We start from the raw sequence: 27,934 nt of genomic DNA on the forward strand, positions 1-27,934 counted from the left end.
GACAGCAGGGCGTGGAGTTTTGTTTAAAAACACACAAACACTTAGGGGGAGGACAATACCCTATAGACCTTATTTGCTGAGGCCTTCACTCCACTGTAGGGTAGGAAGCAGGCCCTGGACGAACCCCACCAGACCCCACACCCCAAACCACAAGAAATTCAGGATTCATGCAAATAAAACGACCAAGAATTAATGGAGAAATTGCCTTTTATGTTCTCATTACAATCAAAAGGCACCCCTCTATCTTGACAACATGCACTGAGGAAGGGCTGAAGTCCATTGAAGAAAGTCAGACTAAATGTGACCACCTCCATAATCTTTATTTTGGCAGACAGACTTTAAGTTTGTTATATAAATGTACTCGACAGCTAGTGAAAGTCATTTATGGAAGTTCATACTTGCTAGTATGATTCTCGGTAACTCATTTAGCTGAAGCACATGATGTCAACATAATTCTGGAATTATACATTCTTAAAATGTATTATTGCAGAATGGAATAGGTAGAGACATGGGAACAACACGAGTAAAACAGTCAGAGGGTGATTCTTTGGCCCTGATCGAGAGGTGAGGGGAAATGATAAGGAATGTACAGCACACAATAAATTACTGATTTCCAGGGGGTAGTACTAATGAGGTGCGGTAAATGTTTTAAACTCTAAGTTTTCCTCTTGAAAATGAGGAGTTAGTCACAGAGTCATATTTCTTCACTGAATTCTGCATATAACAACATTTACAGCAGATTTCGGTCTGTAAATTTCGGCTGGTTTGACCCTCCAAAATTTGCCAAGAGAAAATTATTCAGGTTACGGTAATCACTGAATTACTTTGAATGTTTCTTGGAAATACCCTGCCGGAAGCCGTTTCGACAGAGATCATAATATAACGCCCACCTTGTAAATAGGCAGTTGTGTATTCCCAGTCAACAATAAACTACCTTACTCTGTTGCTGTAAACAAAATGCTAAGCTCACAGGATAACATGAGTACTGCATTGTGCAAGTTGATACCCAAAACATGAAGCATTGTCGAGTTGAATAGCTGTGATGAAAATATCTCTAGTTCGTTTTGACCCAAGTTAACAAACTTGAGATGTACCTCTCAACTGAAACGTATACAATGTTTTCTCATTGCACATCGGTTTACTTTTATTACCTTTATATCTATGCTGCTTTATTTTCTCCCTCCAAGTGACTATCGTCCTTTCCACAGGTTGTTTCTAAAATCTCACCGGCTCCCTTATTTGTGTTTCTCGCTCTTGTTCTGCCTGAGTTTACTTGTTTGAGGACGTAGAGAAAGCTTCTTGAGTTCTGTGATAATCTTTGCACCAATTGACTGAAGAGAATCCGATTGATTGGGATATAGCCTTCCAAGAGCTATAACAGCGAAGTTCATAAGGCTACACAGGTACAAGGGCAAGGGCAGCGGAAAGTTAATGGAAAAGCTGAGGAGGAAAGTCCTATAAAACATTCACATCGTGCGATGAAGGCAGAGCGGCCTAGAGAGAGATGGGGGGCTGGCACAAGTTCGCACAGCATGAACTGCATGCACAAACAACCTGAGCCACGAGGCTTGATGATATAGGATAGAAATATCCGGAATCGGGAAGAGATTAAATGCATGGAAAAAAGCATTTCATTTCAAAACAGCCTTACATTTCAAAACAGCGAGTCAAGTAAGTCTAACATTATTAGACAGAAAAGGGTTAAGGGCGTCCTGTCCTTACTAGTGCTCCTCCACACGATGTCCCACTCGACGCCGGGGGCATGATTGCTCATGCCTCGCTTTATACCAAGTCTGTTTTGAAATCGTCACCGCGCTCAAGAAAAAGCAGAGTTCATTTGGGTTTTTACTTACTGGTTTACTTTACTGGTGGCACTGCCTTTATTAAGAGGTCTGCTGCTGCTTCAAATTACAGTGCTTGCCTCGAAGTCGCGCTCAACTGGCAGTTACTCATGCGGTGCGCATGTGCAGGGGCGTGGAATTTAATTTGAAAAAAAAGGTTACGCAGGCTGCCGCAGTTTTACCCCCACAGGATCAAATACTGCCGAATGCCCGCCCACCGGTATCACTGAACCGAAAGCAAATTCGCATGGATATGGAGGATTTATTATCGACGCTCTCAGCAGAGCAACACTCTTCTTCACCGGGGACTCGAGACTGTAACAGTGTTTGAAAAGCAAAGCAGTGAGTGAGTCAATTATTTTACCTTTGAAATTTGACTGCACGTGCAGTGAGTGCAGCCGAGTCATTGATGTGAGGAGTTGGCAGTGGCAGTGTAGACCCAGCCCTGATAAATAAGTGCCGGTGCTAAGCACCGGAAAGCACCGGCACAAATTAAGCACTGCCGCACATAACAAGAAGTGTGTTGGCATCACTATCACGACTATCTGGAATGACAAGGATTAAGGGTAGTTCAACTAAATTCCCAAGTTCTTGACAAGAACACTTGTAAGAGGCATCCACTCTGCACGTTTGGCCATGAAAATGGCACAGGCAATAGTGTAGCAGCTCCCAGCAGTAGAACTTTGGCTTTGGCCATAGTGTGAGGTGAGCTAACATAGTTTCTTGGATTCACCGGTAGATTCCAGAAGGCAAGATCCTTTCTTTTCCAATGCGATTCTCTTCTATTAGGACATTATTGGTATGTCATCATGTAGTAACTGAGTCCAGACGTTTGGAGTATCTTAGGATGTTTATTGGTAGTTAGTTTCAGGTAAACCAGATAAATCCATAAGCAGTAGTCAAGACCAGTACAGAAGCCAATGGTAGGCCCAAGGTAAACCCCACCAGGAGCAGCTTGTCTCTTGCTCAGCCCTTCCCAACTGACTCCCTGGCTCCCAACATTCTGTGATACCTCATAGAATGAACATTCCACTAGCTGAGTAGGAAATCACATACATAAATACAAAGCCAGGATATAACACATCAGCATGTAGTTGACAGTTGAGTGCAAATTATGTTATGTTATTAAGTTATGTTATTTTCTGTGCTGCTGCCTGGATTTAAGGCTGTGTGTGCTATAAATAAGGAAATACCCTAGTTATCAGCCCCAGTACAAAATTGCAAGGTTTGTGGAAACGCCAAAGGCCTGTCGTGTTTCCCTACGCGATTCCAGCAGCTGAACACAACCGAAATCTTCAGGCAAAATTGTAGGGGTAGAGGTAAATTGTAGGGGTAGAGGTAAAGAAGTAATTACTGCTAAAATGTCTTGTTTGCGTCATAATTGGCCTCTTTAAAGGTCCTTGCCTTCAGACTTATCGTCAAACTTTACCCCACACTGAGTCTCTGCCTGCTCATCTTATGCACCTCTAGTAAACCCAATGCAGCCAGAGGTTTCATTACTTCTCTGCAAAGCCGACCTTCCCTATAGTGAGTTCAGGCAGTACCCAATGTGCTGGTCTGACCGATCAATGTGTGGTCTGCCTCTCTCACATAATTTACTTAATGTCTTCAAGTACATTTTCTTTCCAGTGCATTTTCAAAGTTTGTGTCCCTCAAACCCATGCTATCCTCTTCTTCTTAGGGTGTCTTCTGTGTACATAGGTCCTCCCTCTTTATGCATCTGTACCCTGCTCTCCCATTCTTTCTCTTTCTCATGCACTTTCTGCTCCTCTGTCTCGAGTTCATGCACCACTTTCTAATCAAACTAACTATCCCTCGCTAGCTTTCTTTTAAACTAATCTGTGCAGGGGTCACCCCTATCTTTTCACCATACCACATAATTCCATTACACAATTACACTACCCACCATATAATTTCACCCCACACAATTTCCCAATGAACAATTCCAATGCAATGCACAAAATTCCACACTACATACATCCAGTACACTCCAAACCAAAACGCATACGTAAAAAAGCATTGTCATTTACAATACCAATGGCCCTAACTCTCACAAATGCCAGACCTAACGCATTGCAAATGCTTGTTTGTGGTTTTGCAGCCATTACAGCAACACACTTCCCTGAACCATCTTTAACTGACCTGCCCTCCTGCTACCACAAAAGTAAAGGAATTTATTTTATATTTGCCGTAACTTTTACAGCAATCTATTTCCATGAACATAATGGATAAGATTGTTTTAGGGGTGTGTAACGCATTTATGTTTGTATTGTGCTTGACTTTTGTTCTGACCCTGGTTTTTTGTGCACCATGACGCGCTCTCCCAAGTTTAATGGATTTTGTTTTTTTTGCAATGAGTTTTAGAGCTACCTATTTTTATATTTTATTTTCCATGTAAGTTTTCACACACACTACTGCTTCCATTCATAAGTGTATCTAAATTCCCTCACCGTTATGCATTTTATGTGGTCTTTGTGTTATGTTTTCCTCAGCAACGGAGTCTAAGTGAACTGTGACACACTCTCCCACTTTTCAGGGTATAAGGCATTTTGTTTTGTGTGTCTGTAAAGTTTTTATCGCAGCCTGGGTCTTAGTGCAACATAACACACTCTCATACGTCAACACTCTTCTTCACCGGGGACTCGAGACTGTAACAGTGTTTGAAAAGCAAAGCAGTGAGTGAGTCAATTATTTTACCTTTGAAATTTGACTGCACGTGCAGTGAGTGCAGCCGAGTCATTGATGTGAGGAGTTGGCAGTGGCAGTGTAGACCCGGCCCTGATAAATAAGTGCCGGTGCTAAGCACCGGAAAGCACCGGCACAAATTAAGCACTGCTGGGTTGGATAAAAGGTAGCCCCGGTGAATTGTTGTTTATGATGGCATAATCTCACATGATTTCCTGCATTTTGCATTACGCTTATTACATGAAATGCCTAAGATTACTCTATTACACCTTGTTGTATGATTCAGATTTTATTCAGCTAAATATAAGATTATTGGGGCATAGGAAAAATGAGAACTAATAGAACACACGCAGCAGTTCTTTGTGTTTTTGGACATTTTTTAGTGTGAAATACACTCACATTCAAAATGAACACAGGGATGCATGTCATGCTAAAAAACAATGCAAAACATCTAGATCAGTATTTTGCATAATTTCCATAAAGAAAAGGTGGAATTGAGGACCCATTAGAATTTGACCACACATCTATACAGAGGCACATAAGGTGGAAACATTACTGCACTGAACTACCACACTAAGACCCACTCAAAGATAATAATTTATCATTCTATAGGGCCTAATATCACTGTTTAGAAGTTTAGGAAGATTGTGAAAAAGAAGTGTTACTATTATCAAATTTATAGTACCCAATAATCAACCCAGAAAGATGAAAGATTGGAATGACCTTCTTCGGGATTCAACACTATGACAGGAGATCATAGAGAACTTGAGTTGCTCAAGCAATACTGCTTTACAGAAAGGCCGATAAAAACACAGAAAAGTCTTCCTCAGGAATTATTTTCTAAAATGTAGCCCAGTGAATTGAAAAATCAAATCTTGCCTCAGACTGTCTGCCTTTCTCCCCTTCATTTGTCTCCCTTTCCATTGATCTCATTCATTCTATTAGCTCCTTCCTTTTATTAAGTTCAGCTTCTCTCTGCAACTTCTCAGGTTCTTTGCCTTCGCTTTTCCCTTTTCACATCACTTACCATAGTTCACTGTCCCATCTCACTAATTTATAAAGGGTCACTTTAATCCTTGTCAGGTGTTGTTTTGAGGACCAGCCCTGCTTAACTGCACTTGAATAACTGCTTTACAGAATAAGCGTCCTTCTTTGTAGAAGGAAGGACGCAAGATCCCTTAAAAAGCTAAGGGGAGGGTGGGCCTAAAGTGAATGGAAGAACTGGAGAGGGGTAAAAGAGATCAAAAGCAAACAAAACTCATAAAACCAAACTGGTGACAGGAGGGTGGGATAGAATGGACTGAAAGGGATCCCTTTAAGAGATCCATCAGCCTCAGAAAGGTAAACATGTTTTAAATCTTTATAGATTTACAGGCAATTCAAGAGAGTGTAGTGCCTAGCTCAGGGTTCTTTTGAGGCACCACTGAAAATGGGATAATTATTGGCACTAACGGGCATTTACTCCCACCAGCAGTGATCAAAATGCATTGGTTAAAAGCAGTTTGCTCTTCAAAGAAGTTGTGAGGTATTCTAATTACTGGTCTACATTGCCACACCAGCAATGTGCGGAAGACAGTTTTGATGCCCTATTGATTCCCGATAATCAGTTCTGCCAAGTTTCCAAGGTACATGCATGATGTGCCCTTCCATTCCAGTTTTTTCTTTGAATTCCGAGACGTGTAGTTGTGTTTATTCCATTATTCAATAGGCCTACAAGTTTCAGAATTCAAAGAAAAAACCTGGACTGGAGCAGCACATCACACATGGACCTGGGAAACTTGCCAGCTATGCTCATTAACTGCAGTCGATGCAGTATACACATATCAGAAAGTGTGTGAGTGCCATGATCATAGCAAAACCAAAGGGGATGATGGACGGAGTGTTGAACATTGCAAGCACTCACCCCCAGTCAACTGATCTGGGTTTAATCCATCATCATTCTTTAGCTCACTCCGCCACCCCCACTTCCGGTCCAGGATGCTTGTTTCCGGTCCAGGGAGGACATGGCTTGGCAGTTTGGGCTGGACTGTTCCCATGAGGCAGAATGACAGCATCAACTCTGCGCAAATAGTGGCTGAACGCCATCTACCCACGTGCACCTCCGACCTGTGCCCTGACCTCACCTTCCTCCACTGCAGGTGCACAGAGATACCAGGAACCAAAAATAGGCCATAGGTGCTTTCTGTTCTGCAATCGTTTCATTTGCTAATTTAGCTGATTGAAAACAAACCTTTCGAAAAGCCCCGGGTTTCTGTTCTGATTCTCCCTCTTAAAGCTGTTTCAGGTGTCAGTTCAGTTTGTGTGCACACTGAAAGCAGCGAAATGTGTCATCCGTGTCTTGGCCTGCAGCATTCACGAAACGCAATAAGCACTGGTATAACCTGACCCTGTAAGGCGGGTCTAGTGAACTGTTCACAGACACTTGGCAGTGTCAATATATGTGAGGAGTTGCGATATAAGTGTCCCTTCAGTCCTTGGACAGTTTTATGAACGTGCTCAGCTATTCTCACGAGATTGCACTGTCTGAAGCTGCTTCATTTAACCCAGAATAGGTGCATAAGCGGGGCACAAGTCCGAACAAGCATTTGCTTTGCAATAGGTCTCACATTTATGAGAGTTTGATCTATTAGCATTGCAAATGGTAATGCCTTTTATTTATGTGTTGTTTTCTAAACAGATCAATAAAAGGCATCGTCATTTACAATGCCAATAGCTTAAACTTTCGCAAATGAGAGACTGTTTCCATTGCAAATGCTTGCTATGAAATTTAAAAAAAGCATTAGGAGAGAGAGTGTCTTGGAGGCTGTAATTAAAGCCTACAGAGCAACAACACACGTAGCAGGGGGTGTCACCATGGGAGGTTACCAAATGAGACAAGGCAGTATTGAGGAGGGACTACTAAGCCTATTAACCAATGAACAGCCACAGTATACAGTAGACAATGACACAAGTCAATGAAAAATGTGAGAGGAGAGTGGGCGGAGCTTCAAGTCCCTACCTCAATACAGCATGCCTCACAAAGCAGCGCATGCACAACCCTGGCTCCACCTAAAAAGCGAGTTCTCCAACAGGGCAAATGTAATGCATCTGGATTTCCAACATATTTTATAGCATTTAAAATTGGATATATGTAAAATGTTATGGTTCACTTACATCATGGAGCGGTTGAAAATGTATCACAAACACACCCATAAATTAAAATATTCTATTAAGATTCGTAGAAATAGATTGCTGTTAAAGTGATTGTAAATATTAAACAAAATCCATGATGGCGGAGGAAGCAGGAGAGCGGGTCTTGGTGCAGTTAGACTTGGTTTGGAGAACTGTGATGTTGTTTTGGCTGCAAGACCACAAATAAATATAAAGTGAGCGTATCAATAGGGAAAGTGTATTTTACCTGTATTACCAACATAATTTTTATCAATGTAAATGTAATAGGTGTAGTGTGTTATGGTGTACTAACATCCAAACATCCTGGAGCGGGTGATAATTTATTGCAAACACAGGCGGAATTTTTTTTTAATCCATTATGTTTGTTGAAATCGGTTGCTGTCAAACTTACCCCAAATATAAATCCAAATCCATTATGGTTGGTGAAGTGGAGGAGCGTGTCTTATTGCCAGGGCTGGCTTTAGGGCAGTGCGACCGGTGCGGCCGCGCTGGGCGCTGAACTGTGGAGGGGGCGCTGACCTCAGGAGGGCGCTGTGTTTAGCAATAACTTATCATTGGAGAGATGAGGGCCACTTTTGCCCTATGGTAGTGAGAGCATCCGAGGAGGCAGTCATAGTATGTGGGGGCACCAAAAATGATTGTCGCACTGGGCGCCACTAGCGGTAAAGCCGGCCCTGCTTATTGCAACTACACTTGGAGATCTATCGCAATCGGAAAAGATAGTTTATTACAGTTGGGGAAGTATGAGAGTGTGTTAAGTTGCACTAAGACCCAGGCTGCGATAAAAACTTTACTGAAACACAAAGCAAAATGCCTTATACTCTGAAAAGTGGGAGAGTGTGTCACAGTTCACTTAGACTCTGTTGCTGAGGAAAACATAACACAAAGACCACATAAAATGCATAACGGTGAGGGAATTTAGATACACTTATGAATGGAAGCAGTAGTGTGTGTGAAAACTTACATGGAAAATAAAATATAAAAATAGGTAGCTCTAAAACTCATTGCAAAAAAAACAAAATCCATTAAACGTGGGAGAGCGCGTCATGGTGCACAAAAAACCAGGGTCAGAACAAAAGTCAAGCACAATACAAACATAAATGCGTTACACACCCCTAAAACAATCTTATCCATTATGTTCATGGAAATAGATTGCTGTAAAAGTTACGGCAAATATAAAATAAATTCCTTTACTTTTGTGGTAGCGGGAGGGCAGGTAAGTTAAAGATGGTTCAGGGAACTGTGTTGCTGTAATGGCTGCAAAACCACAAACAAGCATTTGCAATGCGTTAGGTCTGGCATTTGTGAGAGTTAGGGCCATTGGTATTGTAAATGACAATGCTTTTTTACGAATGCGTTTTGGTTTGGAGTGTACTGGATGTATGTAGTGTGGAATTTTGTGCATTGCATTGGAATTGTTCATTGGGAAATTGTGTGGGGTGAAATTATATGGTGGGTAGTGTAATTGTGTAATGGAATTATGTGGTATGGTGAAAAGATAGGGGTGACCCCTGCACAGATTAGTTTAAAAGAAAGCTAGCGAGGGATAGTTAGTTTGATTAGAAAGTGGTGCATGAACTCGAGACAGAGGAGCAGAAAGTGCATGAGAAAGAGAAAGAATGGGAGAGCAGGGTACAGATGCATAAAGAGGGAGCACCTATGTACACAGAAGACACCCTAAGAAGAAGAGGATAGCATGGGTTTGAGGGACACAAACCTTGAAAATGCACTGGAAAGAAAATGTACTTGAAAACATTAAGTAAATTATGTGAGAGAGGCAGACCACACATTGATCGGTCAGACCAGCACATTGGGTACTGCCTGAACTCACTATAGGGAAGGTCGGCTTTGCAGAGAAGTAATGAAACCTCTGGCTGCATTGGGTTTACTAGAGGTGCATAAGATGAGCAGGCAGAGACTCAGTGTGGGGTAAAGTTTGACGATAAGTCTGCAGGCAAGGACCTTTGAAGAGGCCGATTATGACGCAAACAAGACATTTTAGCAGTAATTACTTCTTTACCTCTACCCCTACAATTTACCTCTACCCCTACAATTTTGCCTGAAGATTTCGGTTGTGTTCAGCTGCTGGAATCGCGTAGGGAAACACGACAGGCCTTTGGCGTTTCCACAAACCTTGCAATTTTGTACTGGGGCTGATAACTAGGGTATTTCCTTATTTATAGCACACACAGCCTTAAATCTAGGCAGCAGCACAGAAAATAACATAACTTAATAACATAACATAATTTGCACTCAACTGTCAACTACATGCTGATGACATACCAATAATGTCCTAATAGAAGAGAATCGCATTGGAAAAGAAAGGATCTTGCCTTCTGGAATCTACCGGTGAATCCAAGAAACTATGTTAGCTCACCTCACACTATGGCCAAAGCCAAAGTTCTACTGCTGGGAGCTGCTACACTATTGCCTGTGCCATTTTCATGGCCAAACGTGCAGAGTGGATGCCTCTTACAAGTGTTCTTGTCAAGAACTTGGGAATTTAGTTGAACTACCCTTAATCCTTGTCATTCCAGATAGCGGTGATAGTGATGCCAACACACTTCTTGTTATGTGCGATAGATGCGCTCTCATTCAAGGCTTTGTTCAATCCTAGACAGATTATGCAAATGTGCTTTACTCGAGGACACGTGTGATTATCCCATTTTCAGTGCTATGCCGGTGCAGAAGAGATGTGTGCGTTTCTTTATTGCGCCTTCAGTGCAATCGCCTTAAAGCGAAAAAGGCCTGAGTTAATGCATATGCTGAAAAGTGTAGAGGTAGCCTGCGTAAGCAATGACAGGGATGTCAGGTGTTTAGCCACGTGCTTCAAAGTGGCAATTGTGTTGCACGAAGGACTGTACAGAAATTGGTTAAACAGACCTTAGCATAGCATAGCATGCCAATATACGAGACATCATAGGGAATACGCAGGCCCACTGCAATTACGTAGCAGGAGAGCACCAAATTTTGTGGCAGGGTTGACTAAATTATGCATCATAAGGCAAATTATGTGGCAAAATGTGGGGGGGTTAATTCTATAGTAAACGTCATTCTTTTGTAATTTTTACACATGATGATACTATCTGGGCAAGTATTTCACCGCATGGTACCAGTTTAAAAACCAAATACAGAAAAAAGCAACTGAAAGATGACAATTAAATCTTGGCCACAGGCCTTCTCTGCACACAACGCATCTCTATGTTTTAGTATCTTTTGAGCTAGAAATGTTTTTTTATAAATGGGATTAATAAGAGCTTAAAAGTAACTCTACGTACTAAAGTAATGGTGGTCTTTTGTAAGTCAACGTCTAGTTTTTTTAAATGACAACAAAAAGATACTTCTCAGGTTTCTTTGTAAGGTCCAGTTTACACAGTCTGATATTTTGTACCATGTAGTGCATTATGCAGGTTTTAAATTCAATGTTAATTAGCACTTTCGAACAGTATAATAATGTGTTGCAGTTCTTTTAAGTCGTGTAGCATAAAATGATATTATCTCTCACATTGACAGTTTTTATTTCCAGGAAATGTTTTTGCAGGATCTACACTGTGAACACACAGCTATCATACACAGAAGAGATTATGAATGTCCCTTCAAAGGTCCACCAACAGACAAACACACCTCCACTTTCATCTTCCTTTGGAATGTTTGTCCACTTCCGGTTTCCGGCGCTACTAAAGTGATGCTAAGAGCTTTAAAGACACAGCCTCTCGAGGCACGGTAACGAAGGGGCCACTGGCCTCAAGTGGGCCCGGAGAGACAGGAACGCTGGGCCTTTTTTTGCAAGCAGTGCATTAAGTTCTGCATTCTCTTAGCCTGCATTTATCCTAAATACATAACGGCTTGCTGGAAACGGGTTGATTACAGTCTACGGTATTCAGAGCAGGCGGCGCAGTGGAAATGAACACTGACATGTTGCTTTTGATCTGAGTTTCAAAGTTTCTTTTTTCACGGAAAAATCTTCAAAGGTGGCATTATCTTTAGGTCTCGCCTGGCGTTAGCAGCGCGCATGCGCTGTTCTTGCCATGCGAAGGCTTCTTGGAATCAATACAGATTACAAAGCTCTCGGAGGCGGAGTTGAAACCCGCCCATCTTCTTTCGCTGGCGTCATTCTCCATGCAAAACGCAGGCTCACGATTGAAAAGGAGGCTAATTATTCCCTCCTTGTTACCGCCCTGTCCACTTTTGGCCCCACTCACCGGGATTAGCTCTCTCACTTGTGGCGTTACACACTCTCCTTCGTTAGCCCTTCATTAGCTGCCACGCACTATATTTTTCGCACAAAGCTCTGTATGTCCTCTACGGCTTCCCATCCAGCTGTCCCTCGTCCGCCTGTACTAGCGTTGCATTTAACGCTAATATTCCTCGAGGCCGCCTGTACTAGCGTCGCATTTAACGCTAATAATCCTTGAGGCTATCCGTGCTGCCCCTGTGTATGGCTAGCACTGCTCGGTGATTTCAACATGTGTGGTTAAATCAGAGGCCGCAGAGCGGCTCTGAGATTATGTGTAAGTGCCGCGATTTATCCTCCTCTTTCCACCGAACTTCCCCCATCACACACTCTTTTACTGCCAGTGGTTTCTTTTGCACCAAGGCCATGCACTTTCCTCACTCGATCTGCTGGGATTTCTCCTCCCTTGTTTGGGGATGCGCCTCCCTCTCCCCGCCTCTGACTGAAGTTGTATTTCACCTGTTGTGCGTGTACCGCGCCCCCTCCTTCACAGAGCCTCACCGCTGCGCACTTTGATGCACAGGAAACTTGGAGTGGGATGTTTATTAAACTTTAGTGCCTCAGGCCCCAGACCCCGTCTTCTGACTCCATGGATAATGGCAACTTTGAGATGCCGGATGACACTTACCCCTACACCACCGGCCCTAACGAGCCTCTGAAGGAAGAGATGGAGGAGGGGGAACCTCAAGGTGAGCCCGTGTCACGTTTTTCAAGTCTCATCGAGATGTGTCTCGTCCGTGCCTCTGAAAGTGTTGCTGGAAAATCCAATCCCCATCTGGGAGATGGACTTAATATATTTATCACCCCGTGACTCCATCCTGCACCCCTTATCTGTTTAATTCCAATATCCGATGTGTCTTGATTTCACACCCCTCAACCCCCCCCAGCAACCCCACCCCGTCCGCCGGTGCACCCTGCTTTCTATTCCTGTTATGCAAATTTGAATGTGTTTCAGTACATGGTTAGCTGTCCGCCCTTATCGGAATACCGTGAACGTCATCTGTCTTGATTCCCGTCTACCGGTGCACCCTGCTTTCTATTCCTGTTATGCAAATTTTCATGTGCTTCAGGACATGGTTAGCTGTCCACCCTTATCGGAAAAGCAATGTAATTAACACCGATAATACTGTATTTATAAATAGCATTCATTTGTCCTGCCTACTTTTAAATTTGTGTTGGTAAGCCCTGTTAATGAAGTCTTTATGCAACCCTTATCAATCCAAACTGTAGTACCAAATCCATGTTTTGTAATGAGCTTGTTTTCAAAATCTGGTCACCCCAGTGTTAGGACCAGGAGGCCAGGAGCCAGGCCCGGCTGCCTGACCAGTTTTCAGCCCAAAGGCGTCAAGATTGTTTTCCCTTTCTTTCAAGGTCATAAATGGAGGCAGTCCAGGCCGGCGACCATTTGACTAAAATGGAAGTAAAATCTGGAGGAGAAAGTTAAAAAAAAAATAATCTGACAAAACCACAGTGAAAAATAACAACTTTCCAGAGATTGATGGTAAATACAAAACAAGCATTAAAAATGCAATACGTCTCACTTGTATTAAGTTAAAGCAAATGGCTTTAACTTAATCAAAGGCGAGACCTATTGCATTTTCAATGCTTGTTTCTGTTTGCTGGGCTGACGCGAAGAAAGCAGATTTGTTTTTTACTGATATTACAATTGGTCGCTAACCGAGTTTGTGCGTTGAACGGTGCGGGCGCTAGAGGGCGCACGTCAAGATGGCTGCGCAGTATATCGGGAGCGGTATGGCATCCGGTATGTGCCGCTGAACAAAAACATACCTTTTGATGTGCATTGGCCCGAGAGATCGCCATCAAGCAGCAAGTGTGGAGTGCAGGCAGCCTCAACCAACATGGTGGGTGTGGACTGCTCCTGACTTCCCCGGCTGTGGAGGCTCTTGACTGCGGGGCCCATGTGCATGGGTCATGGTCACGACTTGATTATTGGCTGTTGTCTCGGGAGGCCGCTCTCTGGACTGTGTCTGTCAAACATCTGGCCAGGACGCTGTCCGACCATTCACCGGTGCTGCTAGAACTCAGGGTGCCGACCTGTATTAGGCCTCCGTTCCAATGGCGACTACAGCCGTCTTCCTTAACTGACACAGTATTCCGGGCAAAAATCGGTACAGCAATAAATAATTACTTTGCAGAAAATGAAGGGTCAGTGGACAGCGCTGGTACTCTCTGGGAAATTACCAATAAGGGGAGAGTTTATGGGTGAGCAGGCAGGGGTCCTGAAAGAGCTTAGAAATAGGATAAGAACCCTCGCAGATAAAATTAGCCTGCCAGAACGAGAATATGAGCGATTCCCTACATCCGTCATTCTGGACCAGATAAGAGAACTGGTCTCTGAACATAACCAAACTGCAGACCAGGAGATATTGCATAAATCAATAAGATCCAGAGCACGGTGTTATGGAGAAGGTGGGAGGCCTAGTCGCACTCTGGCATATAAATTGTCCCTGCCTTGAGGACAAGCACACATTACTGAGTTACTGGATGAAGATGGCACCGCTCAGCACTCCAGCTCTGACTTTAGTAAAGTGTTTATTGACTTGTCTCTTAGTTATATGGGTCTGGACAAGGGGCGTCAGACAATGATGTAAATGGCTATCGAACAGATATAGCGCTGGGGTGGCTGTCCAACAGGCAATGTGAATACCTGACTCAACCATTTGATGCGGAAGATGTAAAAGAGGCCATAAAATCACTGCCCACCTGTAAGGCGGCGGGGATTGATGGCTTGCCCAGCGATTTCTATAAGGTCTACGTCGAAGACCTCACTCCTCACTTATTAAATGACTTTGCAGAAGCCTATGACACGAGTGTACTCCCTCCCACCCTAAGGGAAGCCCTCCTTGTTACCCTCCTGAAGCCAGAAAAAGTAGCCACCAAGTGTGAATCGTATAGACCGCTATCTCTTCTTAATATAGATACCAAAATATTGGCTAAAATGATAGCAACTAGATTGTAGCCTTTAATTCCGAAGTTGGTTTTCCAGGACCAGTCGGGATTCGTCCCTAAACGTTCCACAGTGCATAATATCCGTACTCTCTTTGCGATTATACATCAATTAGACCCTGAGACCCCTGCTGTGGCGGTGCTGCTTGACGCAGCCAAAGCTTTTGATTCCCTCCAATGGGGGTATAAGTTCGTGGTCCTGCAAAGGATGGGTATGCCACCCTTTTTTTAAGGTGGATACGATTATTATACACTAACCCGGTCGCCCGTGTGCGAGTAAATGGATGGGTATCGCATACATTTCCTATTGCTAGAGGTACAAGGCAGGGATGCCCCTTGTCTCCGATGCTCTTCTCCCTGGCATTGGAACCACTGGCCTGTAAGGTGCACCAGAAACAAGCAGAGGCTGCACTGGGATTCAGACAGCGCCCATTGGCCAGCTCATTATACACTGATGACATGTTAATATATGTTCATGACCCAGATACGCAGTTGTCGCCTCTGCTGCAGGAATATGTCATATTTGAGCAGCACTCTGGACTGGGGATAAATTGGGCAAAATCCACGTTTTTCCCAGTTACCAATTGCACCCCAGAGATGGCATCGGATTACCCACTTGCCTGGTCTACTGACCCAGTGAAATACCTGGGAGTCTGGGAGTATAAAGACCCTGAAATTGTGCTTCACTTGAATTATGGATGGGCTGTGACTACCCTTATGGAACAGATCTCCCGCTGGACGCGTCAACCGCTGTCACTTGCAGATAAAATTGCTGTGATAAAAACGACTGCACTCCCTAAGATGCTGTACTTGTTTGTAAATATCCCAATTAAACTAAACATCGCATTTTTCAAAACTCTGCAAACCTGCTTGCTATCACTGGTTTGGGCTTGCAAGCAACCGCGGTGCAGTTGTAACATATTAACGTTGCCTTTTGAAAGGGGGGTGGGTTTGTAGCCCCAGACTTATGCCTCTACTACCTTTGTACGCAGGCGCAGTTTGCGCAATACTGGCTATTCCCCCAGAAATATATGCCACATTTGGCCGTAGAGGCGAACTCGGTGCATCCAATGACACTGCCAGCTAGGAATCTCCAGAAGTGTGAGGGCGGCAATAGAAAGGAAATTAATCTGGTCAACTGTACAGTTAGGGAGTGGGATGCTCTAGCCAAGCACGCAGGGAGAGAATATATTCATGCGCCAGATTTGCCGATTAATGCTCACCCAGGAATATCCGCGGCACAGGAGCGTGGGGCCCTTAATGTTCTTCAAAGGGCAGGTATCACTAAACTGGGGAATATGTATCGCCATGGCACCTTCTTAACTATGGCCGTCTTCCAAGCTGGCCAACAGTATGATTTAATGCATGGATTTATGTATGCCAGGTTGCGGGCGGCTGTGCGCTATCTGTGTTCGGAGTTCTCACAAGAACCACATGTACTGCGGGCGCTGTAGGTGGTATTAAAGAGTGGCGAGTGTAGAGGACTTATTACTAGAATGTACAGCACATCGCAGCGGGAGAATGAGTGGGAGGGACCCCCCACACTGGAGAAATGGAATGCAGCCCTGGAAGTCTCACTGACTTTAGCCAATTGGGAAGCATGTTGTAAACAGACCCGGCGCCTGACAGCAAATTGCAATCTCCGCATTATTCATTTAAAATATTTACATCAGATATATTATACCCCAACACAACTGTTAAAATTAATCATGGTAACTAGTGTTATAAGAGACATATCTCCTTGTGCCAATTACTGCTACTCTGCAAATGTTGCGGAGAGAAAGGTTGTACAGGGACAGACCAAAATTTGGTATTTAGTCAATAATTATACATAAATTATTACTGGGCACTCAATTGATTTCAGTACAGAGTTCAGGGTACTATCTCTGTGACAAACACATCTCTAAATGAGAACATGACATTTGTACTTGCACATTTTCATAAGCATTTAATGTATGTGCTGAATAACTGAAAGGCACATTGTGTGACATCACTGATGACATCACTGATGACATCATCCACGTGAATATCTGATGCACCTACTCACACTCTAATATAACCTTTGATACATCCACTCTAAAATATAGAGTATCATTTTCAAAACCATCGACACCCCAATACCAGTTACTACATAGGCACTCACTGATTCCTAGGTCTAGACACACATCCACTCATTCACCCATACAGTCCCTCATACATGCAGTCACTCATAAATACAACACTATCATATGCACTCATACATCTATACAGACACTCACACACTGCCACTCACCCATGGAGTTACTCACACACCTAGTCAGTCATGCAAAGAATCAATCACACTCCCATTTACTCACCTATACAGTTATACACACACCATCTTACGTATATATACAGATACTAACGCATACTTAGTCTCTTATGTAATCACTGATACAAGTACACACTCATCCATACAGCCACTCTCACAATCACTGACTCTCATGTATAGTTATTTATATACTTCAACTCTCACATACGCTGTATTTTACATATGTAGTTACTTGCTCATGTACCACTGAGACATCAATTCAGTTACCAACAGACTCATACACACACTCACCCACCCATACAGCTGTTTCCACATGCACTTTTGAACCCATACACCCAGTGAATCAACCACTCACACATCTATGCACAGAGTCAGACACCTCTCAGCCACCCTGACACTCACTCACTCTCCCATACAAATACTCAGGAAAAAAAAAATAACCCATAGAGACACTTATGTAGCTACTGAGCAACCCATGCAGCAGGTTACACAACAACAGACAGACTGATACAGACATTCACACAGTTTAGTCACTAACCCATGCATTTAGTAGGACACATGTAATCACTCATTTATACAGTCAGTCACGTACCTACTAAATCCTTTATACAGACACTTATACACCCACTTATTCTTCAATACAGCTTTGCATATATCTAAAACAAATTTAAACTTTACAGAAACACACAGTCACTGGATGATGTCATCAGTGATGTCATTTGAGATGTCATCAGTGATGTCATTAGTGATGTCACTGACCATATCATTAATGATGTAATATGTGACATCATCAGCAGTGCAGTGGGGGTGCGCGAGTTATAGTTAGCTGAACTAACTATAACAGGGGAATTTCTATGGTTTTGTACGAGTGAAATGTCCAACTAACTATAACATGTTTGAAACCTATGTTTTTTTCAGTGAATTATAAAGGTTTTTTAAATGCTAATTTGTAACTATAACGTGCCTGAAACCTATGGTTTTTTCAGTGAATTTCAAAGGTTTTGTAAATGCTAATTTCTAACTATAACGTGCCTGAAACCTATGTTTTTTTCAGTAAATTTTAAAGGTTTTTTAAATGCTATGACCTGCCACTAATGCAGAGGCTCATGGAGGACATGGTGTGGATGGAGCCGTACAGGATGGCACCCACCGCTAAACATGAAATGTAGCTGGGATCTACCATGCCCTTCCGATCCTCCTCGTGGCATTGCTGCCACAGGGCATGGTGCAGAAGAATGCTGCTGCCCCCACACCTTTCACATCTCTGCCCCATGGTGCGCTACTGCCTCACAGTGCGGCAGGCATATCCACTGCACCCCCATAAGTGTCAGTGGCACACAGTGCGGAAGACAGTCCATCACCGTCCACTGATGTGTCAGTGGCACACAGTGCAGAAAACAATACACCTTTGTCCACTCATGTGTCAGTAGCACACAGTCCCGCAGCTGGTACAGAAAATTCCACAGGTGGGGCAGTGCACACATACGAGGACGAGAATGGGTTTGTGATCAGAAGAAGGCACTACCATTCATTTCCGCCACTTGGCCTGTTTATCCTTTGTGCCACACATAGCCCCACGGCCTTCCATTGTCCCACGTTACACTCTGATGCACTCACCTTGGTCCGCGACATGGCCTGCCATATCCTCTTCAATGACCAATGACATGGTGACCTCACTGGGGACTGTACCCTTTGAGTTCCGCGGTACCTGTCATCCCCGGATAGACTCTGGTTCGCCCTCCACGAGCCGATATTGTGAAGTGTGCTTGTCCTGTCCCTTTACCGCTCCAGCTGCTAAACTCCACTGGATGTGCAATAAACATCCAGTGACGCACTGCTGTGTTATGTCTTACCTAATTTATGTATGAATATGTGGAAGAATGTAGAGACAGTGATTCACCTTACATTAACGATGCTCATCTAATGGGATGCCAGTCACACTATGCTACATAGCCTATTGTGTTTTTGGTGCAGTAAACACTACAATGGGAACACACGCATTAGTCACTTCCTTTTCCGGACATGTGCTAAACCACGCCCAGAGCCCCAGAGACATTGTGGCTATCCCTGCCCTGTTCTGTTGTACGCCATGCCACGCCACTCCGATTAAGTTCCGACGTTGGCCCCACATAGCTACCTGTCGCAGGCGTACTCACTGTTGGTGTGCAGGTCCGTGGTCTAGTTGTTAACATGTCATGGCCACTCCCTGAGGGCAGGTTTGCACACACACCACAACCATCCAGCACTTGCGTCACAGGCCATGTGAGCACACAAATATAATGGATCGACAACGTCACATCCTTTATTGCCGGTGGTGACAGGATGGTGGACGCTCCATGGGTCTGACTCATAAAGAGTCCATGAAACGTTGTGCAGAGGGTTAGTTGCACCCTGAGCTGTATGACTGTCACAGGCCTACCACCATGTGCGCGGACTTGAGTTGCACAGGGTTAATGCCACCCGAACATGATGTGGCCGTCAGGGGCATACTACCACGTGGCGCGGACTTGAGTTGCACAGGGTTAGTGCTACCTGAACATGATGTGGCTGTCAGGGGCCTACTACCACGTGGCGTGGACTTGAGTTGCACAGGGTTAGTGCCACCCGAAGCTGATGTGGCCGTCAGGAGCCTACCACCACGTGGCACGGACTTCAGTTGCACAGGGTTAGTCGCACCCTAAGTTGTATGGCCGTTAGCGGCCTACCACCACGTGGCGCTGACTTGCGTTTTCACAGGGTGAACCCCTGAAGAAGGGCTGGTCCCGAAAGGCATCGGGGATTATTCTTTGTTAACCCTGTGAATCCGAACAACAATTGAATGTATATACTTTGACATGAAGATTACATTGAACTAAAGGATTATAAGTGTGCTATTGGAATATGAAACAGAATAAACCAAAGTGACACATGTTAAATGGAATGTTGATTTATTGAAGGCGAACATACTCGCAACAGGAGTGCTTAGATAAGTGCGTCCTTCAAGAGCGTAAGGACTTTACTTTGCATTTAAGCTACACACCCCTTGATCAGGGGGTGATACTCTATAGCACCCAAAAAGGATTACCACTAAAATTGTATTAAACAATATAAAAAATTGGAGTGCAACCATTTCTTCATAAGGTCCTTGTAATCGCTGACTTGCGTTGCACAGGGTTAGCGGCATGAGAAGTTGATGTGGTCTCTGCCATTGATGACTCAGGACTCAGCAACATATGTGGGATCTGCTGGGCCGCGGAGTGTGTCCACATAATGTGCATCAAGCCATGATGGCGGGATTGGGCCCTGTAGCTTTCACGGGCACGTGAAGTGCCCACTGGTAGACACTCCGGTGGCAGCAGGTAATTATTTGGTCATGGATGCGCAGGGGCAGCGGTGTCTCTCTCTCTCTCTCTCTCTCTCTCTCTCTCTCTCTCTCTCTCTCTCTCTCTCTCTCTCTTTCTCTCTTTCTCTCTCTCACTCTCTTCCTTCCTTTCCGTCTATCTCTCTCACTCTCTCTCCTTTCTCTGTGTCTCACTCCTTTGATATGCGCATTACACACGTCCTTATTTTGTGCTTTATTTTCCAGACTGTGTCGTCGACATTGATGGACCCGACAGGAGTCTTTCGCCTTGTTGTTTTGTGTTCAGTTTGTTAAATTTCAATAAAGTTTTTGGCTGTTACTTAAGTACTGTGTGACTCTTTCTTGTTCTTATTAGTGTTATTTGGTGGTGTCCACCATGGTGTTAAATTTTGGGGCAGTTATCGCGGGAATTCTGGTGATTTCTGCAGTTTGCACCAGCTTCTGAATAGTGTGTTAGGTTTATCTCAACTTTAGTTGCATTAAAGTGCTGATAATGAGATGCAGACTAGGCGTTCCCGTGCAAAAGCACACGGGGTGCACCTTTGCAATTTATTCTAAATACTAAAATCCTGTATTGAATTGCACTGTGGTAGTGGGTACATTTACAGTGTACACACAAAATCAATGAAGAAATCTCATTGTATTTATATTGATTGGGAATAGTGGGTCAGGAGCTGGATCTTGACGGGATACACTGCCCAGTTTGTTTATTTCTCTGTGCGTGAAAAAACCACATCACAACTTTCACAACGAAAGGCAAAAACTGCGATGCGAAACAAATTCCGGCGATAAGCCACGTTAGCACCACAGATTTTACACCTGCTTTCTGCTGGTGTTAAGCAGGACGACTACCTGCAGCATGAAAGGGAACACAGCCAAGAGTCACACCGGAACACCCACAGGTGCCATATAGTCAATGAGCATGATACACGGATACCGATGAGGGCCACAACACTCATCGCAACAACCCCAGGACTGCCAATGGCCCCCGAACCTGCATCTGAGCAAGTGTGTCCGTGTGGTCATTGTGTTAGCATGATGGGCACGGGCCCTGCAACATCACAGTGTGCTGTCTTCAACGGACGTTACCATGTCACCTCAGCGTTGGCAGTGAGCCTGGACATGTAGCTACCCACGCATTCTCCCTTTCATGCACAAGCGGCGTGTGCTTTTCCGCTGTACACAGGTCAGCTCAGGTTTGTGCCTATCCGGCAAGGGGAACAGGGTGTCTCGGACATGTCAGTGTGCAGGAAGTGCGGAAAGTGTGTCTCTGTGTTCTGGTGTGGCTGCCACAAGGGTCGCAGCAGTCGATGTTGTAAAGTGGCATGCACCACCTCCAAAGGGCAGTGTCACGGTGTGGTTTGAATGCCACAGGACATGCGCAAATAGGTATTACAATGGTGTGCCGTAGGAGTGCACAGGATATAACAGCGCAGCGCATAAAAGTGTGGGGGCTCATAGGAGGGAGGAGCAGCTGTTTGGCAACGTAACACACAGTGAACCTGCCCATGTGCCACGTGCTGGGCATCTCATCCATCATGACCAGGGTCGCAGACATCCCACAACACCCATGACCGGCCTCTGTACACATTCTGTATGAATCCAGCTGGAGAAGTTACTGTAGGGATTAAAGGTTCTTTGGCTGAGCTATCTTGCGCTAGCACATCTGCTGCTCTGAGAAGGAACTTGAAAGTGGCCAACCCCCCTGACAGATACGATAATATTTGCATCCGTCTCCCACACTACGCACTACCTGATTTGAGAACAACGAGTAAACATCTCACACTCAAAAGTCCTTCGTCGTAGTTAGCGTGCGTGAAATGGCCTTCACGCGTACTCCCACCACACCCCTGCCGTGCACCCATTCCACACAGACCCGGCTCATTGCACCAAGCTGTGCCATTTCATCCACAAGACTGGCACACGGCAAGCCAGTGCAGCTACGAGCAGAGCCACTGACACAATGGCAGGGCATCCCGAACACATGCTCGACTCCATTTACGTCCACCTATACCTTGCACGTCTTCTGCATGTCCTGAGTGCACTGCCTTTGGCAGTACTGCGGATCACTTACCGGCTGAGCTTCCGCATTGCGAACGTCACCTGCGTTCAACCTGTGTTTCAATGTCGCACGTGCCTATCCGAGTGGTGCATCGACGTGTGCCTCTCTAACGTGTGGGTAGCTGACCTGGATTACGTTGGGTGTGTGCGCCCCCTGTTGTCCCATGACCAGGAGTGTCATGGTGATGCCCGTTTATGGCATGCATGGGTGTTTGGCATGCATATTGGGAACTGGGCCTGGGAGATTGCAAGTGTCGTAGTATGCAGTGAGAAAATTGATCCACTCCCCGATTCTGCTTTGGTGCACATTGGGTACAGTGGTTGAAGTCAGCACATCTGTCCCAGTCAGCTGATGGATTACGTCAACGACATGTCAAATATTGTGGTCAACCATCACTTATTAGAGATAGTGGCTTACGCAGCTGTACTCGCGTTCATGGACGAGTAACAAGATACCTGCAACCATGACTCGATGTGCCACATTGCACGTGTCCCCCCGCATCATTGCACGTTGTGCATCTGGTTACATGTCCCAAGACGACAGTGGACATGGCTGCATTGGTGTCGACTCATGTCCGAGGCGCGGACAACCAACGCTGCTTGACACTAACGTGTGTTGGTGATGGACTACCCCGAGGTGAACATGAATGTTTTCCTATGTTCCTCATTCAGGCATGCTGCTGCATTTGTCTGCATATCGTGGGACTACTCTTGGCCGTACTGACACACATCTTTTTTTTATAAAGCTTCCACATTTTCACTTGTCTCCAAATGTGTTGTGTCTTCACGTGTATGCCAATGTGTGTGTCACGACTCTCTGGCTGGCTGCCATACGTGAATTGCTACCCCATCCGGACTGTGGGTTTGCACTTATGCTTTCTCATGTGCCTGTTTCGTACTGACGCTTTTTGACATTTATCCACCACAGGCGATTGCATTTGTGTCCTGTGTTCGATTGTACAAATGTTTATGTTTGGAGAACATTTTATCGGATGTTGGTGTGCTTCCTATGTGTGTGTGCTGCATTGTGTGTGAGATGTCCCTTCATGTGAGCTTTTGTTCATCCTTCTTCCTTTCAGGCAGTGTGGTTTTCACTTCTGTGCTTGTTCAGTGGTGTGATGTTGGTGGGTTGTGTGACTTGTGGTCCTTGTTGGTGTGTTTCATTTTGGCCATGGATTGTCTGTAGTTCTCTCTATTGGTTATTTTGGAATTTTCCATACAAACAGTTTTTTTAATATTCAAGGACACATAGAAGTCAGAAGTGCAACGTATTCTAACAACACACTTTCTAGAACATTCTACAACACGTGCAGGTTAAAAGTTCATAATTTTTTTTAAACCTAACGATATTTTTTTACAACATTTTCTCGAACATTTAACAGCATGTGCAGGTTAAAAGTTCACAATTGTTTTAAGTTGGAACATGGCCTTCCAAATGCAAGTAGCAGGTGTGGTTGAGTTGAGCAAATGTTATCCTATGATATGTACTCTACGTTTAAACTGCTTTTTCTTAACCAATCTCAAAGATGCTTTTCCACAAAACAAATGTGCACCCTACTTTTAAAAAACAATGCTTTTCATCTCCCAATCAGTTATCGTTTTGTATGGAAAAAAAAAGTAGTTCCCCATCTTTAAACATATCTCTTATTCTACAAACGGACTGCATGAGCTACAGACATCTATCCATACCTCCCAGCCATACCTTCAAAATGCTAGTGTGGATCGTAGGACATAGCTATGTTTTCTGGTGCAAGAGGTATGCAGAACAGAGACGTATTGACTTAGACCTAGGTTTACAAAATGTGGACATTAAATGGTTTGCACAGAGAGGATTGAAGTGCACCAATTATTGCCTTTGGTTAAAACCTGTTTCCATTTCCAACACCCTGACCTCATGATTGTGCACTGTGGTGGAAACGACCTAGGCACATTGACTGGCGTAGGTTTGGAAATACTTATGGACACCTTTAGACAACTGATGTTGCTTTTCCCTCAAACTGTCTTTGTATATTCCAACATATGCCAAAGACAGAAGTGGAAATGGTCAAACCAATGTTGTCCTCAGATTGAAAAATCTAGGAATAATGTTAACAAAGCTGTGTCTGCAAACCTCAGAGACCATAGAATGGGGTCCATCTACAACAACAACATACGTTTTGACATGGCTCATATCTACAGAAGTGATGGAGTACACTTCACAGATCTGGGAAATCTAGTTTTTCTAAATAACCTGAAGCTGTGCATCCGCACTTATATGTAGCTCTAACTAAGAAACACAAGGGCTCTTTTTAGAGCCGCCTTATAATCCCAATATCGGTTCGCAGACTGACAGCTGCGATCCGGCTACAACAGGGAGACCTGCGGGCCGTCGGGCAGGCTTGCAGAGGGAGAGGTGCAGCCCGTGGGCTCCCCGCGCACTAGGAGAGCTATGGGCCATCTGCTCGCAAACCCACAGCAGTGTGCTGTCTCTCAGAGGGAGCGCTCAGGTCTAACTCAGAAAGGGACATCAACGGGCCAACTACCCTGCTAGCAGAGACACACCTATGACCTAACGGACTGGCTCGCACATGAACAGCTGCGGACCCGACGGCTCGCAGACACACAGCAGCGAGCCGATGGACTGGGACTGTTTTATGGTTTAAGGTACTACATGGTGTTTGTGTACTGTAGTGGATTGTGCTGTGGGTAGGGTTTTAGGATTTAGAGTAGCGCAGTGTGTTTGTGTAGTGTTTGAAGGTTCGTGCTGGAAATAGTGTTTTAGGATTTAGGGTAGTGCAGTAGTGTTTCGGTAGTGTAGCGGATCCTGCCGACAGACTGCCTCACATAGCTCCGAGCCGACGCACTGGCTTGTAAAGTCATTACCGTGACCTGCTGATGTGGGAAGAAGCAGCGTGAAAAGGGTATCTCACACAGACACAGATACCAGTGTTGCCTCGCACGGGTAAAACTACGAACCCGATGGCTTGTACATGGACAGATGCGAGCTGGCGGACTGAATAACAAAATGGCTGGCAACACTTCCTAGTTTCAACAGTTCACAGCCAATCAGCCGCAAGCTTGTGCTCGTAACGCCTTAGCCAATCAGATGTCAGAATTCTAAAATGCAATATCTATAAAATTTGATATTTCCCAAAAACTACTGAACGGATTTACACCATTTAAACAAAAGCATGCATTCTGAACCATCACCTTTCTGCCTGCTAAATTTGGCCTAATTCAATTCAGCAGTTTCACCTGTAGTCTTCTCTAAAGTTTTGTATGGAAATTGCATGGAGAAAACACGTTTTGCGACCCCCTTTTTTCTCAACCCCCCCTTAGACCAATAACCCCCAAACTTTCAATATAGGAGCTGATCAAAAAACAGAAACTTTTTGGATAATTTTGTGAACCTTCGTCAAACGACGCCAAAGTTATAAGCACATGCAGGGCTCCAAGAGGGGGGCCGCACAACACCCCTCCCAACATGACTGAAGCCCCGGAGCTGCGGGGACCACAGCGGGCCCCCGCAGCCCCAGCAAGCCCCACTATTATTTTTTAACAAATGCCCCCGGGACCTACCCACCCTGGGACCTCATTAAAATAAAATGCGGGAACCCGCGACCCCAGCGCCAATTGCGCTGATTTTTTATTTATTTATTAAAAATGCTTTTTTGGGCTCTGGGAGTCCTTTTGGGACCCCCTCAGCATGCCTAGGGGGTCAGGGTGTTTCTACACTGCCCCCTTCTCTTGTTTTATATCTTTGTTTCTCTGTTTTCTGGAGTCACAAGATGGCTGCCAACACTTCCTGGTTTGGAGTGTTGGCAGCCAATCACAGTGAAGCTCGTGCACGGGACTTAGGCTCCGCCCAGATATCGAAACTTTTATTTTTCTAATTTCCCAGCAACTACTGAGTATTTACACCATTAAAAAAAATAATGCTTTCTGGCCCACGCACTACCTTTGTGCCAAATTTGGGGTAATTCCGTTCAGTAGTTTCGGCTGTAGCCTTGCACAAAGTTTCCTATCGGAAAATAATTTTTTGACTCTTATTTTTTGAATTTCTCAAAAACTACTGAACGGATTTACACCATTTTAAAAAAAGGTCGCTTTCTGAACCAAGCTCTACGTTTTTGCCAAATTTTAGGTAATTCTGTTCAGCAGTTCAGGCTGTAGCTCATCGCAAAATTTCCTACTGAAATTAACATGGAGAAAACGCGTTTTGGGACCCCCCCTTTTTTCTCAACCCCCGCTTGACGAATAACCCCCAAACTTTCTGGATAGGAGTTGACATAGATAGACTTTCTTTTGGGAGAATTTCAGGAAGATTCGTCAAACGACGCTAAAGTTATTAATCAACAAATGCTTTTCCTATGGAAGCTAGGTTCTAATTATAACTAACTACTGGCAACTGCCAGTAGGTAATATATATATATATATATACCAGGACCGAACTCAAAGTGTCAGGACAAACCCTCAAAATCAAAGAAAAGAAAATTACGGAAACGGAAAAATAGAAGGGGTGGGCATGGAACTACGATCAGGCAAGAAGAAGAAGGAATTTTATCAACGCAAAGGTTGGAAGAAATAGAACCAGTAACTGAAACTAAGATCTTATCATTGGGATTTTCATTTTGTAAGCGCACCAATTTTAACTATACACAGACGCGCATTGATTTTTTCAAATACATAAGAAAATTAAAACTTAAAAAGTTTTTCAACATGAGGAGGAACATTCGTAAAGATAATATGGAAATGAGGAATGAAGACCCGGGAAATCTGGAAGTTGGAGATATGGAGGTACAGTTTACATGTCAACAATTAATGAGAGAGGCAGAAGTGTTTGATAGACCAGTTACAGTCTTCAAACCTAAATCAACGTTTACACCAAATTCTCCCAAAGATGTGATTGATATGTTCTCAGAACTTGTGATAAAAGACTTGAAACAGTTATCGGTATTGTCTAGTAAAGAATTTTTTTTAAATGAGAGTTTGTTTGAGAAAAGGTATCAGGCTGTGATAACAAAGGTACAGAATAGGCAGGATATTGTGGTAAGGCAGGCAGACAAGGGTGGGAACCTTGTTCTGTGGTCCTTAGAAGCATACAATATTGAAGCCATGACACAGTTAAGAGATAAAGAATGCTATCTAAAAGTCACCCAGAGTAATTTATTAGAAATTAAACATAATTATGTGAAGGACTTAACCAGATGGCGAGAATTGGGATTAATCAGTAAATCAGAATACTCTTTTTTAAAAGTAGACAATCCAGTACTACCAATCCTATATCTAATCCCAAAGATTCATAAGCATAAAGAAAGACCACCAGGGCGCCCTATCATCTCGGCCATTGGTAGTTTATTCGAGCC

The sequence above is a fragment of the Triturus cristatus genome, chromosome 7 (assembly GCF_964204655.1).
Source record: "Triturus cristatus chromosome 7, aTriCri1.1, whole genome shotgun sequence".
NCBI classification, from domain to species: Eukaryota; Metazoa; Chordata; class Amphibia; order Caudata; family Salamandridae; genus Triturus; species Triturus cristatus.